Below are 21985 nucleotides of genomic sequence, written 5' to 3'. Positions count from 1 at the left end.
CCCATAGGTTGGGAACCCGTGTTCTAAAGCATTGGTTCTTAATCTTGGTGCACACACTCGGGAAAGGCCCTGGGAGTGCGAGCTTCTGTGAGGCACCTTTACTATGGAGAACTTTTTTTTAGCATTTAAAGTTTTTTTTATTAAAAAATTTCGCCTTTTTAAAAATAAGATATTGATTTTTAAAAATGCGGTAATATTAAATTATACTGTAAAATTATGTATTTTTTCAGTTTATTTATTATAATAAACAGTAGTATAAATTAACAATGGTAATTAGTATAGGATAAATTTTTCAACATCGAACTACTAATAGAGTATTAGTAGGGTATAAGGTGAAAAAAGTTTTGGGAGCTGTGATTGTAGGAATAAATTTTATTTAAAGGAAATGACTGAACTAGTGTTTTCTTATCATATCAAACAACGCAATAACCAGCAAAAAAGTGGGGTGTGGCTATGTCGGGGACACGGCCTTGTGTTTTACGTGAATACGTGTACGTTCCGGGTAATATTTTTACGTTCCCGGCACCGCTTCACTCTATCATATGGTGTTTTATGGGTATCGCTGGATTGCTCTTGAGAAGCCCTTTCCGACCGTATACGATTTTTATATTTTGATTTGGCTTTTCGACGAGTGTAGGTGGACATTGTATTAAGTTTTCTTAATTTTTAACTTTAACACCATATATATTCACCGTAACTATTCCACACTAATGTTGTGTATGCAATCGATAAATATTGACGAGAGCTGTAAATTGAAACGCAAACGAGCGTCGTAGCTTCTCGAATCAAAATGTATACTAAACGGAAAGTATGTGACGCGGCGAAACGACCTCAAAATGGCGGATCTTTCCCCTCCGTAGCGCGCGATGCGTCACAGTCCCCACTCAACATAATGAAGTTTTTGATCCTTTAACTATCGAGTGATATAATTAAATTTTGGATGTAGATGATAGATATGTAACCACAATGCCAAACTGTATCACCCGATTTTGTTATCATCAGTTTTCTGAATTGCCTCCCACTACGGAAGCAAATTTAAAGACGTATTCACATCAATAATAGTGTTTTCCGAAAACAGATTCGAAATATAATTTTCTGCTAATTTACGATCTCACCCTTAGAAGTGTGGGTTAGTTGATGAACGGGTCTACCAGAATCTACTCTATTATTTTTGACCGATTACAAGTTAGACTCATTATAGCATTATATACAAGAAACAAAAGTCGTTTGCTAATTTAAGATTTTCGAGGCTACAGTAAATAAAGTGTGAGCAAAATATTTCGCAATTTAGAAGCAGAAACATTTGTTTCTTTCACTTATTTTTACAACAATTGCAGTAAACAGCACACAACAAACATGGTTTTCAACTAACAATATATTAATACGAGGCACTATGTTTTAGTTCGTACAGTAATTACACATGTTTACCATCTAACCCTCGTTGCTTGCTGTGCCAAGTGCTTTATTTGGTACTAATTTTTATTTTTACGTAAATGTTTTCGACACGTCCCGAAATGTCACTGTACCACATTTGGTTGTATTTTGGACTGATTGATTGACGGTTGATTGTAATTAAAGTACTCCTATTCAACACTAGACTGCTAAATATTTTCCCAGACAGTGTTGAATAGGAGTACTTTAATTACAATCAACCGTATAAAACTTTTGTATTTAAAGAACCTACAAAAAATTTTATACGGTTGATTGTAATTAAAGTACTCCTATTCAACACTGTCTGGAAAAATATTTAGCAGTCCAGTGTTGAATAGGAGTACTTTAATTACAATCAACCGTCAATCAATCAGTCCAAAATACAACCAGATGTGGTACAGTGACATTTCGGGACGTGTCGAAAACATTTCTATATATATATAGAAATTCTAATATATTCTTCTAATATATTCTAGAAATGTATGTAAACAAAACAAATACTTAAATCGTTTGAGAAGTTTATTATTACAAAAAATAATTAGTTGTAAAATTTCGAGCTGCTATCTTCAGCGATTTTATAGTCCCAAAAGAGATCGTTGAACATAAAAATCTTGGTTATTAACATGATATAAAAGAATTATTTTTCAAGTAGTTGACACATTTTGTTATAAAGTTGTTACATAGACTTTCTCTATTAATTGTTTATTACAATGTTTAAAGTAACTATTATTTTTAACGGTTATATCTGTTGACATTATAATAAGAATCAATAATAATGACTTGCACTTTTATTTGTCTTCTTGGACTTGATCGATTTTATGTGCAGATTTTCATATAACAGTAGTTACATTATTTAAAAATTTAAAATAATGTAAATATTCTTATAAATCTTTACAATTAACATAAAAGGATTAAAATATATACTTTTTCTAAAATGTAATTTTAATATGTGATTTTTCAAATTAAAATTTAGAATGCATTAGCATTTTCATTAGTTCAGAAAAATGGTTGCTTTAAAACATGTGAAAAAGTTATTTTTCTTTTATATTATTATTATTAGTGTTGCAACGAATAGTATATTCAGCCAAACTATTCGGCTCGATTAACGCACATACGAAAATTGGCGCGCAAAGCGCATTATGGCAAGGACCCTGCTCTCTATTGGCCCGCTGTCACTACGCTTCGTCAATCGCGTTAATTCTTGACAGTTGTAGCGGACAGACAAGAGTGTCATGAAAGTATGTGATAAATGATGATATCAAATGTGAATAACGATGAAATGACCTACACGTGTAAATAACAGAAAAATAACAGAGAAGGATTGCGAAGTGAAAATGTGAAAATAAATATGAAATTCAGTTGATAACATAAGTCAACAAGTCGAGGCAGCTTATTGGCCGAATTTTGCGGCCGTGAATGCCAAGCAATTGTTGTCATAGACTTCGGTAAGCTAAATGCTTGTAATGAAAGACACTTAGCGTGCACGGGCGAAAGCCTTGGGTCGTTCGGGCTACCAAGCTGTTTCGAATCTGTGAAATCATAACTGTGACTTATACCTACGTCCTATCTGTCTCTTTTCTTCGTTATCACCAGGCTATGAGTCACGTAATTGTAAAATTGGAAATCTATGACGGAAAAGTGACGAATCGAAAGTATCGTGAGTGTGTATTATGATGTATGCATACGTGGACTAGAGCGATAGAGGAAAGAGAAAGGGAAGAGCTCTTAAAAAGAAGGATAGGCAGGGTCAGACCCTCAGATGTGCGACGATTCTCGAACGAATAGATGTGTACGTCTGCTGATCTTTGTAATTATAAATTGTGAATACATGTGACTAATATTATTTTCTTTTTTATTTTGTGCATGTTATAAATAAATATAAACAAACAACACTAACCCGATAACATTAACTCTAAATACCAAAATGATTAATTTACTGTGTTTTTGTTATTTCTTACTCCTGTTTTTAGATATTCGGTATTCGGCCGAATAGTGATTAAATATTCGGTATTCGGCCGAATAGTGATTAAATATTCGGTATTCGGCCGAATAGCGAAAAATAGGCCGAATACCGAATAGTAACCGAATATTCGTTACATCACTAAATTTATTATGCATTCTCATGTCATTGTTTAAATTTCATATAACATAAAATAAAAAATGAGAGAATATATTTTAATAATGTTTTTATATAATATTGTAAAAAATTAAGGGAGATTGTAAAAAATGCAATTTTTAATGGTGTTATGTGTCGATTGAATGAGTTATAAAATGAAAAACCAGCTGAAGAGGATTACATTGTTTTTTGTTGTCGAAATATACAGGGTGTTTTTTTAAACTGATGGTACTTAGAGACACCTGTAGATCAATCTAACAGCCGGACTGTCGCCAAATTTGGGAGAGTGACTAAGGACGACATGGGAAAGAGATTCCACGAAGAAAAAAAAGTAGTGCCTAAATTCGCTAGTAGGGGTGGATTTGGCGCTGTTGTAGCAAAACAGCTAAGAATTTGCATAAAACCCAGCTGCAATTAACGAACACACGAATGAATAATCAAACAGAGGTTTCGGTGCAATAACGAAAGTTTAATTAATCAGCAAATAACCTCCCTCCTTCAATGTGACCACCGTCCTGCTGGACAACATATTGCATCCTGAGCACCGTGTTCTCTACAGCCGAACGTAGCATGTCCGCAGGAATGTTCATCACAGTTCGAGAAATGTCCTTCAAGATCATCAAGTTGGGAACACCACCAAGATAGACTTTGGACTTTAGGTAACCCCACAGGAAAAAGTCACATGGGGTTAGATCCGGGGGTTAGAACCTTCAACGAGTGCAATCGCAACATCACTAACCACCTGGTAGAGAGCAAAAACCGGAGTCTGCACAGACTCCGGTTTTTGCTCTCTACCAGGCCGAACTGCTAAGGATCCTGTCTCTTCAAATTTCTTTATCGAGTCTTTCAATGTATTAATTGATAGAGGACCTCTGCGCGGGTTGTTACGGCTTTTAAACTCACGAAGAGCGCCCGGTGCGCTCGATTGGTTAATTAAGATAATAAAGTTTCACAAGCAACGCACTCTGAGGTAACGAAAGATGCATGTTGAACTCTGTTGAAGTCTGGAATGCGCTTCGGACTTTTGTCCTTGTCTTTTAAGCTCAAATTAGGTGGCGCTGCTGTCGACCACGCCATTGTGAATTTGGATTTTGAGTTGTTACCAGCGCGTTATGCAAATTCTACAGCAGCGCCAAATCTACCCCCTACTGGCGAATTTAGGTATTATTTTCTTCGCGGAATCTTTTTCCCATGTCGTTCTTAGTCACTCTCCCAAATTTGGCGACAGTCCGGCTGTTAGATTGCTCTACAGATGTCTCCGAGTACCATCAGTTAAAAAAAAAAACACCCTGTATACTGGTCCTTTGCCTATTGCTAGGTTTAATTGTTGTAATAGGTTCTCTTGATTAAAATATATACTTTTCCTTAAATTGATACCATTTCAGACATTGTTAGAAATATTTTCATATACAGTATTTCGATTTTTAAACCAAATGTTCGAACCGTTTTAAATTCGAATTTGTTATTGCATATTGGTTCGATTATAGAACGATTGTAAACGTTCCAGAAAATTGATCAAATTGAAAACAGTTCATTTTATTTTCAGTAATTCTCATCATTCTCAGCGATAGGTGTTATATAACAAGTAATATGGTTGTTGAAATACTGAATATAAATGGGGTTTGCTTGCAAAACCCCCGCGGGCGAAGTCGCGGGTAACACCTAGTCTATTAATTAATATATATTCTGTTACAATACTGTGCTTATATAGCATGTTTTACATTTAATTGTTGTAATAGGTTCTCTTGGTCTTATTTTTTCTTTGTCATTTGGGTTTACATAAGCCTAAATGATAAAGAAATATATATTTGAACATACATTCTAGTTTCGAAAATATTTTCTTTATTGCTGTAAGAGAAATGTTTTGAAATACAGTAGGCCCCCAATTTAACAGACAAAAATTTTCCTTCTAGAAGAAAAATTTAGAATTTCTTCGTTACTCGCGCTAAAAGGACCAATGTCTCAAGGCGCGGGAGTCGCTCATATTCAGTTTCTGTTCGATCCACTGCGTGTATTCTTTAGATAATCCTCATTTGGTCTAGTTGTGTTCTCCATTACCGCCAACTTTTCTCGACTTCATCAAAACTCTACAAAGTGTGTGCATTTTCCTTTAGACCAGAGGTCATCAAACTACGGCCCGCGAGGTCAGTTCATCTGGCCTGCCGCCGCACTGTGCCAGAAATGAGCTAAAATATAATTATTTATACGGAAATATCTTAGATTGTAGATAAAATTACTGCGTAGAAAAAATTAAAATAAGTGTAAGTAAAAATGCAAAAATTGGTTCACTCTGATTTTTGAATCTGACGGTAATACAGTAGTCTATAATTTTTTTAAGAAAATCAGTGAAATAAAAAATTCGGCGACTTTTTGCAACCTTTGACATCTGGGCGCTTTTTGTGTGAATATCTGCAATGAAGTTTCTAAGAAAGGTGATTACGAGCTTGCTTCAGCCATCGTGTTTGTGTATTGATAAATAAATATGTTGGTTATCTTTATTTTTCGTGTATTCAGTGTACTATATTGAACAAAATGGTTATGCGGCCCACGCTCGTCATTCTCTGTTGTCTGGCCCGCTGTGAAAAAAGTTTGGTGACCCCTGCTTTAGACAGACTATTTTCGAGTTTCTCGCTTTAATTCAGAACATTCTTCTATGGAGAACTACTGGCTATTTCCTTCGGATATTTTTGCCAGGATCTAAAGATTATCGAGGAACTTTCGCGTCAGTTTTACGGTTCTGACTAGGTACGCTCTCTCTCTCACTCAATAAACGGTGTTGTAACTGACAACCAATCATTCTTTGTTCGGAATGCACCCACATACAGTACATGACCACTTCGCTCGTGCCATCCAGTCACGGCCTTTTTCTATCAGAAATCCAAAGCAAATATCTTTCGCTTAGGCCAGTGTTTCTCAATGGGGGCGATATCGCCCCCATGTGGGCGTTTTTCTATGTTGAGGGAGCGATTAGTAACAATTTATATTTTGGGGGGCGAAAAACAATTTTCTGGGCGATATAGTAAAACATTATATTAAGAATAATTAGATATTTTATTCGTTATATCGTACAATAATTAAACAAATAACATTATACTAGTCACTAGTCTATTCAATGCAGTACGAATTTGGCGTTAGCCTTGGCCCTGGGCATCAGAATTTTGAAGTGAAAGGGGCGACGATTTGTTAGAGGTTGAGAAACACTGGCTTAGGCCACTCGTTAGATACCGGGTTGTGACGTAGTCACGTGACCTCACACTATTAATGCGGAAAGCCTTACTTTATATAAGTAGGATTTCGCAAAACAAATCAAAATTTGTAGGTGCTTGTTACTCACTACTAAATATTCCTGCTTCACCAAGATCCAAAAGATGGATAGTGATGATATCGACTCAATGTGGAGACTGATGAAATATTAATAAATTGTTCTTGTTCTTTAATAATTGAGTGAGTGTTGATGAGAGTTTTATACTGATGTGATCTTTGATCCAGTTATACTGCTCAACCTGTTTTGAAAAGTAGTTGTTAAAATAAACACCAAACTGTGTTAAATGTTCTGAAAACACAGAGTTTAGTTCTTCATTCAGCTCCAAATCATGGTCTTCTAAACATGTGTACAGAACAGAAATCCAATAATTTACATCTTCATTATCCCGCTTTTACTTTCGCAATGTTTTCTGTTTGGCTGAAATTTTGGCTTTTTTCATAACTTTAATTAACTATATTTATTTCAGCAGTCATATAATTTTTAAATCAAAGTGGAATAAGAAATAAATGATTCTATTTGAATAGTGCTGTGCTGATATATCAGAGCGAAATTGATAACTGTTTACAAAGTCGATATTGATATGTTGAATTTTAGAATGTCGATTTACCGAAACCGATAAAATACCGACTTTTATCGATAATGTTGAACACCAGTTTTTGTTGTCAACAATAAATATCAACTACTGTATACTTCTTCTGACACAACGATTCCGCCACCTGTCAGGAGATTGCATCACAGTTTTAAACTGTAACAATCCCGAAACACGTGTACAACAGAATATTTAGGAAAAACGAGCAGGTATGTTTTAGGTTTCATCTCATTCATACTTTTCATTTCATCAGGCAGTGTCACGAACAGTATTTATGCTAAAATCAATTAATATACTTTCCGAATCGTACATAAGAATATTTACACAATAAATTAAAACACCAATGTAATAAAATTATAATAAAAATTGCTTTAATTGCTTCATAAAGCATTTTTTAAAAATTAACCATTTCCACGTCTAGAAACATTTTTTTGTCTCCTGTTCAGATATTAGGCTATAATGTCTGGATTAATTATACTGTACTTTCACTATATTACAAAAAAAGTGATTTTCATAGAGAACTTGAGGGCTATTATATATAACTTATATACATACAGTATGTGATTTGTAATTGTTAGAATATTTTTAATCTGAGGCCTTTAATGTGTTAAAAATTTATGATACATGGAGTAAACTCTTTTATGATACAGTGGTACCTCAGGATACGAATGCCCCAACATACGAAATTTTCAGGATACGACATGAAATTCGAACATATTTTTGCTCCACGATACGAACAAAAACTCACCATACGACGTTACATTAGTTTGCAGCGCCATTTTTTATTCACTTCTGTTCCTCGGTCTCAGTCCGCGCGTTTGCTTCGTCGTGGAAGGATCTCGCTCGATAAAGGAAATCTCGAGATATTATCAGAAAGTGACTAATTTTATTGAAAAGAAACATCCCGAAAAGGTTCACACTGGCCGTATTGCTGCTCGGAGTAATGACATTTGCCTAAGAAACATTTTAAAAAGTAGGCAAAGCCAAACATCTTTGGATAGATATTTTACTAAGCGACCTCTATCCAGTGAAAGTGCTGGTGGAAGTGAAGGAAAGAAAGCAAAAATCAGTGAATAAAAATTAAAAAATATATATATAAAACAACACTAATTTTTTTTATCTTCTCTAAGTTATTTTTAAGTTATTGTTACATTATGTTATATACGTTAAGTTTTAGTATCATTTCCCTTCTCCCTCTCTTCCGCCACCAGTTTACACCTCCACCGTCGTCTATCCTCAAAGGTAAAGTGCAAATAAAACTACATTTTTTAAATCAATTATTATTCTATTACGGTTATTTATACATTTACAACTACAAAACGCATTTTTCAGTGTTTTCCTTACTATAGTTATTTTGTTTTAATGTACTACTTAGCTTTAATTTGAGTGTATTTTTCGTGTTGAAACGAATTATTTGGTTTTACATGTAATCGTATGGGGAAAAATGACTCACCTTACGACATTTTCACGATACGATCTCAGTTTCGGAACGGATTAATTTCGTATCCTGAGGTACCACTGTATTACAATTAATGTTTTATGTGGATACTGTAACTTCTGCTTGTTTCTTTTACGTTGATGAGTGTTAGATCAACATTTTTGTTAATTAGCAAAAATATTGTACTAATGATAAATCGTTTACATATACTTTCTTGTGAGCACTACGTTGGCCCCTTTATTGCTAGGCTTATTACACCGTCACTGGACACAAGATCAGCCTTAGAAAATCACTTTATTTTTCCAAAAAGAATGCATTTAGGACCTTAAGTCCCACATCAGTTTTTTTTTTTTAAATTAATATTTATGAAATTGATACTACCACATCTACGAAATGTAGATCAGGTAGTATCAATTTCATAAATGTTAACTTAAAAAAAAAGCTGATGAGGGACTTAAGGTCCTAAATGCATTCTTTTTGGAATAATAAAGTGATTTTCTAAGGCTGATCTTGTGTCCAGTGACGGTGTAATAAGCCTAGCAACAAAGGGCCATCGTAATGCTCACAACACTAGACAAGAAACATATAGTAAATCGTTTACAATTATTGAATTTCCAAGATCATAATATGATCTTAAAAATTCAATGTTTAGTCCAAAAAAAAATTACGCGACTTTGTTAATGTTTTACTGATTCATAATATCGAGATTTTTCTGGATGGTAATAATAAGAATACAAAAGAAGCGCTAGTAAAAAATTCGCATTTACAAAAGGAAACTGTTATTATTTTCAGCCAGACGGGACGAAGGATCGTAGGCAGCTCAATGACAGATACATGTGCCAAAGTAAAACTAAAATTCCAGACTTCCAGCGGAAATGTTATTTGACTAATCCATTTATAGATGTCGATTTACAGAACCATATTGAGCTACTCGTTTACGTAACTGCTTACCAAACTTTGTTATCGTATATAAATTTTAGTTGCATTATTGTTATTATGACTAATTCACATAATTGACATAATTGAATATAGAATTTTTAGTTTTTTTTTATATGACTTCATTAACCAATTGAGTCTTTTTTTTTTAATTTTACATATCTAAATTTTGCCAACTCTTCCTAATGAAGTAGATAGCGGCATGTTACAAGTACTTAAACTATAGTATATTCTATTCTGAGTTAGAAACTAAAAATATCTTACGTTCTTACGATAGTTAGTTGGAGGCTAAAAACAAGTAAAATACTCATTTATTTATTAATTTTCTTTGATTTATTTCATTTACGTGAAAATGTAACGTTAAAACTGAGATATTTAATATTTTTGTACTATTTTATCCAAGTAAATGTGTTTATCGAAGACATATTATAAAAAAATTGAATGACATTCGAAAATAATTATAATATGACCAAAGTTTGATATAGAAAAATTTTACAGTTAATTGATTTATTTTAATTAAATGAATTATTTAAATAACTATTACGTTTTCAATTTTTATTAATTTTTATTTAGAAGAATGCCATTTTTAGTGCCCTAAATTCCTTTTAAAGTGTTATAGATACAAAACGTTGTAAGGAAAATTTCTTTTGTTATAATAAATGTATTATTATATTTTATATAAGGAAAATTTCTTTTGTTATAATAAATGTATTATTATATTTTATATATAGATCAAATAGAGGATTATGTTACACGCTATAATATTATAATAATAATATATAATCGTATATATATTGAGAATTAAACAAAATATTAGGCCTAATAGCAATAAAATTTGGAGCATTTTTGCCTTATTTGATTCATTAATTTCAATATTAAATTTCAGCAAATTTCTTTTAATAATACATTTTTTAAAATATGGAATTTAAACAACTATTACGATAATGTCTAAAGTAAGAAGAAAAACTAGAATGAAAGCATTTAAAATGTTCAGATTTTATACTTCTATACCCCAGAAAGTTTTATAGAAAGTACAGTACATAAATCATATATAATATAGGATAGTTTTATACAGCTATATATGATTATTTAGATCATAACTAATATGATGTAGATTATTAAATTTGCTATAGATAGTAATGTTATTATTATAGTTTGCTAGTTATAAGCGGTTGTGTTTGTTTATCGTATTTTGTTCATCTCTTTTGTACTTTATTTCACTGTATTATTATTTTATTATATATTATTATATGTTCTTTCACTTAATATTTTTTAATGTTTATTATATTGAAGAATTGAATACACTTATTTTTTAAAATAAAAATCACATAGAGAGACAAGGCTGATAGATTTTAACGTATATTGTCGTTGTCATTACGCATTTAAAGTAATTATCGTTTTCCTGACTTCTGTTAACTTGATTGGCTAAATGACTAACGTTTGTCCATTCTTAATATTTTCTTATAAAAAAACATTAATATCTAAAATATGATCATTTGGATTTATATATTGCACAAACAGAACTAGAAAAACTTCAAAGAAAAACATGAAAAACAGTAACAAAACGTGACAAACACCACCCTAAGTCTCTGTAGCAAGGAAAAGCGATGAAGCAAACGCATCTTCTCCGCGCGGCAGAACAACCACACAAGCGGCAATCCGCTTACATTTCGGCGCATGCGTTCAGTATTCAAGATGGCGAACGATATCCACGTGTTTACACACTGTCCCTATCCACGTGTTTACAAATTTTGTTTTGTACGGCTCGCTTTATTTAGCTAAAAGATTTTGTCGAAGATTTGAATTAGAGATACTTTTTTGGATCGAGAAAGAACTGGTGTACAAAATAGACTTATTCGTGGATCAAGATCTCTCGATAAAGNATATCGGTCGTAATCAATTTTGGACAAATGAAAAAATCTTAATATTTCAATATTGACCAAATTATCCAACATAATCGTGCAATCACGTGTTTTATCATATACAGATTGCTCATTAATCTGTCCGCTATTACAGCATCCACAGCAGCGAATGGATAGTTTCTATAAGCGAAATTTACTTTTTCGTGGAAGCCGCCATGTTAGTTTGTTGACTACTCAACGGTCTTTCAGGTCGTTGAAACCGTTGAGCTCAACGGTGAAACAGCGCTGACGTCACTAGTCTCAACGGAGAACTCAACGGTCCATTTAGAAACGTTGTTCTCTCACCGTTGAGTCAACTGTTGAATATAGAAACGTACGGATAGAATTCAACCAACTTTTGCGGCGAGAAAAAGTGACGTCATTCTGCCGCTTTTCCTTGCCGCACCGCATGTGTGCATCCGGCTTTACAGTTGTTTTAAATCTGTACTATAAGCAAATACAGGGGGAAAAAAGAAACATCACAATTACACAAATCTGTAGCTCTGGCAGACAAAAACAGTTTACAAAATGCACAGATACACAGACACCATCTGGCTATTAGATTCGAAAAGACAGCCACGATACATACCCTAACGATTTCGGCCAAGATCACGATTTTCGTTTTAATAAATTTTGCTATAAGAATATGATTTTTGACATAAAAACTAGTTTGTAAAAACTTATTGAATCTTTTTAATTTTTTTTACCAAACAAAAATAGGTATAAGTATAATTATTCAGCATACAAATGTTTAGAATTCTTTGCAATTTTTAGGAAATATTAATATTCAAATTATACTATATTACGTTCATATTGATCATAGAATTGTTTTAACTCAGTGGCACGATTGAAAGAAAAGAAAATATCTCAGTTAAACACCGTTAACTGAGGTATTTTTTTTGTTCTGAGGTGTTGTTCTGTCAATCGTACTAGGGATGAATCCCGAGATATCTCGGGCATGGACTTTAAGGGCTTGACATAACTTTTCCAAAAATGTATGGATCAGCATATATACAACTTTATCTATCACTTATGCAAACTGCATAAATTATTTTTGCCGCGAAAATTTTTTATGACAATTTATTAATTAGCTAATTAATTGTGCTATTGTTTTTTATGGGCGTTTTTTTTAATCAAATTAATAAAATCGTTCTAAAAACTTGTATATCACGGATTTGACGTCTGTAAAGTTTTTTTTAATGCTATTGGATGTTTTTATGACATCAGCAGGTTTTTTTTGTTTTTTATTCAGTAAAATTTTTTTCCCATACCTGTTTTCGGTCCCTACGTATTTTACAGTAATAGCATAAAAATTGAAAATTTTGTTATATTTGAATAGATGAGGTAAGTTATCTCCCCTCCTGTTTTAAACCAATATTACCCTGATGCGTAAATGAGAATACCTTTTTTTGTAAAAACACTTTTTGGGGTTTCTATTTTGCGGGAATTATTTTTCGGCAAAATATATATATATAATTTTAACTTCCTTACAATCCATCCTGCTAAACATTGTAATCCATCATTTTTTAAAACACCTTGCATACAGTATATTTGTTCAGCCCGGAATATATATACTACGTATATATAAATTTAGGAAGTTTCAGTCACCAAAGTAAAAATGAGCATAATTATAAAATAATGCCTGACATTCAGGATTTATCGTTTGGTGGACTGTCACAGCCAATAGAAAACTTCTTTAATTTAGTTAAAATAGTGAAATCAATTTTTACAAAAATGTAAAATCGTTTCATCTATAACGTCATTAATTAAACAAGCAATTGACTTGCTAGATGTTATATACACGTATGTAAAATAACGTTTATGTATTAAATTGAAATTGTAAAACAATTTAATTAAATACGATCGTTCCTATGAGAAAAGAAAGATATAAATTGTAATCACAATAGAAAATTAAAAAGTTTGTACCTGATTTCTTTTAATTCTGTTTTTATGTAACACTTAATTTGTATATATTAAAAATATGTTTATGAAAGAAAATTGTTTTTTTGACAGTTAGTTTTTTATATGTATGAGTAAATAATATCGTTTTCAGTATATGAATACTGTTTTAAGAATTAAAAAAATAGATCAATATAATTATTGGTTTGAAAAAAAATGGTTTGACGATAGAAATTAAATTAGTTTATGTACAGTATATAAAAATCACCTACATAGAATTTACCAAAATTGATCTTTTAAGAAATTATTATTATTATATATCATGAGAGTAGATAAAATCGATTTCATTTACAAAGTAAGCGAAATGCACTTTTAATTTTAACTTTACACGTAGAAATTACGAAGATTTGCACAATATTCCGGATAAATAAACCATTTTTATTTACATTTAATTAAGTGTAAAGCGTAATTAATGAAATATTAGTGTGTGATTAAAGCTACGAACTTCTGATCGGTAATGTTTTTACCATAACGACTTAGTAAGATGTTTCCTTTTGGACGTCAAATAAGCAAACATGGAGAAGCGTTTCTTTTCTATGAGGCAACCTTACCTTCTACGATCTTGGTCTAGCTCAGGGTTGTCCAACCTTTATTCCTAATGGACTTAATTAGAAATTTAGGTATATTCAGCGGGCCAGAAAGATTATTTAAATGTATGATTTTAAAAAGTTCAAAATGTGAATATCAAATTTTATAGTATACATAATTACAAAAGTACTTTATTATTGACAGTAAAAAAAATATACTCACACGAAATAGCAATAAATTCAATGCGATTTTTGACATTGCCTTCTTTTTATAATATTGTCAATATCTACTTTTATGGTACTACCGGTAGTCTTTATTCTAAGAATGTTAGTTAAATGGGAATCACTCCACATATTTCTTTCAGCAGTTTGATGTTTTTCGTGCACGAAAAGAATTGTTCACAACAGTATGTACTGTACTACCCCGCATGCATAACAGTTTTCTAGATAAATTGACAATTTCATCAAATTAGGAAGAAATAAAGATAAAAAAGAAAAGTCCCTTCCACTTAGGCATTAGGCCTCGCCTGGAGTCACTAAAAATGGTTGACACTCTTTTGAAAAGAGGGATTGTGTCTTTTTCATCCGCCCGATGAAAGGTACCCAATTTTTATCGTTATCAGGGCTGTGGAGTCGCGTAAAAATCTACCGACTCCGACTTTTCCTTATCATCCGACTCCAGCTAAAACATCAAAACTCCACGACTCCGACTCCGACTCAACAGCCCTGCCAGAGCTATGGAAGTCGCGTAAAAATCTACAGACTCCAACTTTTCCTTATCATCTGTCCCCGACTCCGACTCCGGCTAAAACATCAAAACTCCACGACTCCGACTCCGACTCCACAGCCCTGGTTAACATCACTTCATTAGAAAAATCATTGAAATCGAAACAGTGAAAATGACATACCACGCCACCTTCTTTTTGATTGGAAAGTTACAAATTATGCCACCAATTACGTCATTAAGATATCAAAGTGTATCCATTGAAACCAGAAGAATTTTTGCGACATACTTTACCAAATAAATGAAAATTTAGGTTGCAGTGGGCTGCGGGTTGGACATCCCTGGTCTATCGTAACGATTCCGACTGAACAGTTCTGTATTCGGATTAGCTTCAGCAGTTCCAGTTCCAGCAGCAGAACTGGATTTCCCACCATTCTTTAACTCAATTTAACGAGCCGTTTCTGGACAGCTCTCTCCTTCAGAAAGTTGCTGACTTATGTTGGAAGGTCTGTTTACATTTTATAAAATCAGTTCGCTTATCCACAACCTTTGATATCCACCAGTGGCCGAGTGGATAAAACTGCCAAATTCTAGTAGACAGTGCCGGCAAGAAAGGAAATTTTTCCTGGGCCTGTAGCGATTCTTACCTTATTAATACTATTTTTAAAATTATCTTTTAAAAAGACAAAATATAGTCGATTATAAATATTTCATTAAATCTTTTTCAAATGTTAGTTTAATATACAGTGCTGTAGTTTTATTTAACATAATCATTTCCAATTATAGCAAACTGTCGGATATCGGATTGATTCGGCCGTTCGCTATAATCGCATAGATTTTTCAACGTTTGTCGAAACAACTTCATAAGTAGAGACAAGTACTGTTGTTAGTTTCAAAACGTGCATTTATTTCATTAGATGTAATATTGTTACTTTTAAGAAGATTTAACGAAGGTATAACGTTGGGTTTTAATGTTTTCTTTAGAAGCGGTTGAAATAGTTGAGATTTCAATCGTCTACATTAATTTTAATATACTGTAGTTGGAACGTGTTCTAGCATTTTGCGTTTTAAAAGAATCTTTCCATTTATACTTTTCCGTCTACTGTGTACTTTTTGCAAAACAGTATCGTTTGGAAATGAATAATAAAAGGGATGTAAGGTTTCAAAAAACGGCAAATTCCGCTTTTTTATGGGTCGGAACATAAGGGCGAATTTCGAAACTAACTCTCAATTTTCATCTTTTTGTTTTCTGGCTAGTTTAGAAATTTATAACAGTCGTCATCAAAAAGAATGACTTAGCCATTTTTGAAACTATACGCCTCATTAAATTAAAAATACGTTTTTTTCTTATGTTTTAGAAAGTATACATTATTGCACATTCTGACATCATAAATCTATATTCTGCTAAAAATAAACAATATTTATTTAACAAAACACATCTAACACCGTTTTCAACTGGAACTCTCTTCTGTCGCACTTCCGCGATGACGTCGGTAGTTATCGAAAACAAGATTGAAAACGCCAATGTTGTCTCTAATTTCCGAGACATAAGGCGTTGGCCTATCGTTCTTAGGATCCGGGATTCAATCCATCTATTTACCCCAGAAATTTTTCGTGGGAGGTCCGTCCTTGGCACCCAGTCTCCTCGGTGTGGGCATGGGAAAAAAAGGCTTTCTTAGTTCTCTTGGAGTGAAAGAGTTAAAAGTGAGGGAAATATTAATTACACAATGTTTATATCGACATTGTTTTATACTAATGATGTTTTGACAATGTGATTTTCTAACATCGTGTTTTTATTCGACCGTGTTTTCTTATGACGATATTTTTATCTTGTTTTCTATCATATTTCCATATTACGAATTTACGATGTTCTTGCAGCAGTATTTATTCAATATTTTCGTATTTAAATCTGCTACGCGTGCTTTTAGTAAAAGAAATTATTACAGAGTTCTATAAATTAGAGGCTATCCATAAATGATGTCCACATTGGAAGGGAAGAAGGGGATTATGACAAGTTGGACAAGGGTTGAGTTTCGGTGGATCTCCGTTTATTTCATTAAATTTTTTTACACTATGCAATTTATTATATTTATTTCAAAATTTTTTGTATGTTTTGTTTCTATTTATGGTAACTATTATTCATAAAGTGATAAAGGTTTTAAGAGGGTTCAAGTTTTGTTGGATGGTCTAAGAGGGAGGGGGTTACAGAATTTTGGAGGAACTGGGACAAGAGGGGAAGGGGGGAATAAAAATTTTAAGAAAAATGTGGACATAATTTATGAACAGCCCCTTAATTACAATATATACAATATTTATATATAAATAGTATAACTTTAAAACAAACCATGCAATATTTCTGTTTCTAGTTTAATTTATGTTTTTTATTTTAAGATATGTATACTTTCACAAAATTTTTAAAATTGAATAAAAATATTTAAAATTTTTAATGTTGTTTAGTCAACGACAAGTGTGGAAAATTCACCTTCACCTTCCCCAGTGGCGCCGAATGCACCAAAATTTGGGACTTTAGTTCCTAATAGAATATTTGTGGGTGGAATTTCAGCAAATGTAAGTTTTGGATAAAATTAAATGAGTGTACTAAAATCTTATTTACTGTAGTCTTTTTTCGTTAATTTAGAAAATCTTTATGTTTTATTTTTAATCAAAATTAAATCCATAGAATGACAAAAAATAAATTTGAAATTTTTGCCATTCTGTGTTAAAGTAATATCAAACTTTTAAATTCCTTACATTTTAGAATACTAAGATCCTATGCTAAATTCTTAATTTAAGAACTATTTGTCCTATTCCCTTTTTCTCTTTTAACCCATAGAAGATGGTTATGTATTATTATAACCAAGACCAGTTAATATCCCAATAGACTTTACTTATATGAATATTTTCATCCATTTAAAAATGAACATCATCAGAAAAATAGAACAGAATTAAAATAAAAAATCTTTTTAGAATAGAATTCAATTCAAAAAAATTTCAGTAGCAGAAGCTTTATACATACACTATAAAACAATTTCATATTTTTCACCAGCAGTGGTGTACCCAGAGAGGGGTCAAGGGGCACTATAATTGATTACTTATTGACTCCTGACCACTAGATTTCCAGATCGATTTCCAGATTTTTAGATTATAGGTAGCCCTTGGTTTACGCCGCAGTTCTGTTCCTGCAAAAGCCAGCGCAAATCAAATCAGCGTAAAATGAAGTCATATTTACAGTGAGGTATAGGGTTAGGTTCTACATAAGTGAAAAATAAGCAAATAATTTTGTTTATTAATACAACATAATACAAAATACATATAAATTTAATTTTTAAAATGTATTTTATCATAAAATAAAATTAAATGTTTTTACTAAAAAATTTTAGTTTTGGATCTCTTACATTTTTGGAAAAAAAAGTATCCATCTTTAATTGTTTACATTTTTGCTTTCTTTCATTAAGAATTTTGGAATATGGTCTAATGAATGTGATGATGCTCCTTTTTACATTTGCACTTCACTCCCAATCATTTCCAACTCACAAAGTTCATTTGCCAAACTTTCCATACCGTAGTTAAAAGGATATGCTTTAGATTGGCCGTTTTCATAACTCTTGGAGTTTCTTCTGTAGCTCTATGTCGAGTGTGCAGTTCATTCAAATCTAACAGTTTGTGGAATATTCTCTATTGGTCTAGATCTGAGCAATCCCAACGAGCCATGATTCTGCCATGACACATGGTATTGTAGTGGACTTGTGTCTCGCTAGGATTGGTCAAATCTGGACAAAATCTAGTCAACTCTAGCATAGGGATAATCGGGGAATTACTCGGCAAAACAGCAAATTGCGCATCGGTGTTATTGTGAATTGGCGTAAATTGAACCAGCATAAACTGAGGGCTATCTGTATTTAAGGCATGTTCAATGCAATAATCTTGCTCAATCAAAGTCCACAAGTACACCTTTATTCTTTGCATAAACAGTAAGTGCCATATTGAAAAGCCTTTTTCTGATGCCTTGGGGTCTTTGTATGTTGATACAACAAGGTGCGGTCTAATTTGGGATCTGTCAGTGTTCTGACATACATTCCTGATGAGAACCTTTTCTCCACTCCCATCATGTTATCATTCCTAATTACTAAGAAAATTGACAGGATTCTTCTATAAGCTATTTTGATGTTGTTTACCTTCATTTCTGTGTATATGCCATATGCCATTCAGGTCATGCGGGGTTCTTGGCAACGAGACCACTGACTGTCTTGCCAAACAGGCTGCAAAGTCTTCAGTTACATTCCTACCTTGTACATCAACAATCACATCAAGAAGCAAATCTTCATTCTCTGTCAAGACAGCTGGGACCAAGACACCACTGGTAGACTTACCTACACTTTCATTACCAAGGTTGACACTACTGTGATTCTTTGCCACTTTTATCCTAGTTACACCTTGACTCAGCTACTTATAGGACACTTAAAATACTTGCATAGATTTAACCTTGGGGAAATCCACAATACGATTGTGATATTCAGGAGGACCAAACACCACTTCACTTAATTTTTCACTGCAATAGGTAACATTCACATTAGGAAATAGTTTAATGAGAGCTGCTATTCTTGAAGGGTACAACTGGTCTTGCAACCCGCACCAACTCATTCACATGCATACAATGTTCCATCATCTACTCGCATTCATATTTTCAGAGAATAAATATCGTGAGAATGAATCAACACAATAAAACATAAGTGCTTCTACGAGGGGAGAATTTATAACAAGGGTGCTTGGTGGAACAGATGCTTATCAGGGGGAATCTACTGGACTCAATAGGGACTACACAAAGACAACTATCAAATTCTACAAAATATTCCTTTAATATACTTGGGAGCATACAGTATTCCTAAAACAAAGATGAGACACAGAAAAAAATACCAAGTCCGACAAATCTAGTATATTGCGAATTGTTAACAAAAATCTCCCGACAGTAAAAACTGCTCAAGCACACGTAACACGACGACATAGAAACATACCGACAGAAATGGGGTTTTGTCATATCTTTTCCTCTCCTTCACTCTGGGTAGAAAACAGTTCCAAATTCTGAAATCTCACACAGATTTGCTTGCACAGTCTTTATACTTTTTTCACGCACTTTCACCACCACTCTTACTTTCCTACTTCCCCATTCTCTGTCCACTTCCGTTCTGCCCTTTTTCCCCGAGACACACCCTACCATAAAACTCCCACCCATGGTTACACACCCCAGAATTACATAACTCCTCTCCACCGAGTCGGACCCACCACGTGGCGAAGAGGGGGCAAGAAAAGGCATAAGGCACAATATTCCTTAGTGGGGCTCTTGAGAGCACTCACTCTGTGGACACAGAAGGCAATTAGCCTTCCCTTGCTTTGTTTCAACTGTCAGTATATAGCTGCCTTTCAACTTTATATTTTAATTCTTATTTTTTGTCTTCTTTTTCAATCTAAAATTTGGTTAGTCTTAATTGTAAGTTTGATTAGGGACTTGCCTTGGTTTCTGGTTAGGTTAAATTAGAGTAGGGTTTGTTAGCTTAAGTCATCTGGTTAGGTTCGTCCTAGGTTATGGTAGGTTACTTTTTGACTCCTGATCATTCTAGATTTCCGCTAATAGTTTAGTTAGTAAGTTAATGTTAAAAAAAAATATTGGGGTCTTGCTCATTTGTCTTCTGTTGGTCCATTCATCTTGTCTAGTTTGTCATTGTATTCACTTGTGTTCACACTGTCTGTCTAGCTGTTAATAGTATTAAGATTCGTGCTCACGTTCAGTTTTATTAGTATTATGTAGATATAAGTCTTCCTACTAAGAGCCACTTGGCACTAACTTCTACACTTAGCTATTTGTGTTGGCACTCAATTATTGGTGTTCACTACACTCAGGTTTTCTTTTAGACCCTTCGGAGGACTATGGTCTTGCAATCTAAACACTGCAAACCAACATCAAACGTAATGGATACAGTAGCCATACGTACGCCGTTCAGAGGGATCCTACCTTTCTCTCTTCTTCTTACCCTCTTTTTTGCTGGCTAAACACTTTGTGTACAGTCGATGTCTTTCATATATGTATATGCTATTCATCTCCTTGTTATACACAAGTCAGAAAGTCCCTTTCCATTGTGGTCTGTTTCCAAGTTTTCAATATTGTTGAATAAGTGCCCTAATAAGTATGGTTGAATAACCATGTCGTATGGCTAGCAATTTGGTGAACTTTAACTCTACATCCCTATCTTGTGGAAAGGTACAATGGGCAAAGGATCTTCTAATCAGAGAATGAAAGGCAATCTTATATTTGTAAGGATCATGTTACCGTTTGGGTTTATAGTGTGATGATATGTGCAAAATGAGTTACAAAGATACGTTATAAGAGTAATATTTTTATTTTGCGTACAATAAATTGATTCTTTGGAATGCCAGCTCCTCTCAGTCCCAATACACAAGTATATAACCTGAGCCATACAAATCTTGATATAACAGGTCATTATTAAACTCTATTATCGCGACATTCCAAATTACTGAATATGATATTTTTACAATAAATATACAACAAACTACAATTATGTGCTTACAACTAACTAAATCTAAGTAAGAAGGTAGTAAGTAGACTGGAACAGGAATTAGAGTAAGGATAGAGGAAAGTGTGTACTCAGTTTTCAATGGTGATTTTGGGGTGGTGAATTTCCAGTTTCTTTTCCTTGGTTGATGGATGATCCTTGTTCTTGTTAAATTTTTCTTGAATGATAGTCTTGGTGTTTCAAAGATCTCTCTCGATCAAAGTTTCCAATATATTCTTTCTCAGGTCTTCTTCCATCTCCATACGTTGCCAAAATGCACTAGAGAGCACACTTTGTCGATCTGGTCCTCTTGAAGTTCCCACCAAGAAATGACCCTCATTCTCTCCACTTAGCCCTTAAGGCATCATTTCTTTCTTTTGTTCTCAGGATTAATCATCACCACCCAAGGAGAAAGAGTTAAAGAACATATTTATAATAATTTTTTATAGTTTTCTTTCTTTCTTTGTCTATCCTTTCCAGAATGTTCTTTCTTTAACTTATTATAAATATTCAAAAATTGTTATAAATATATA

The sequence above is a fragment of the Centruroides sculpturatus genome, unplaced genomic scaffold (genome assembly GCF_000671375.1).
Source record: "Centruroides sculpturatus isolate CEXI.00-Female unplaced genomic scaffold, Cexi_2.0 scaffold45, whole genome shotgun sequence".
NCBI lineage: Eukaryota > Metazoa > Arthropoda > Arachnida > Scorpiones > Buthidae > Centruroides > Centruroides sculpturatus.
This window is presented reverse-complemented; position numbering follows the sequence as displayed.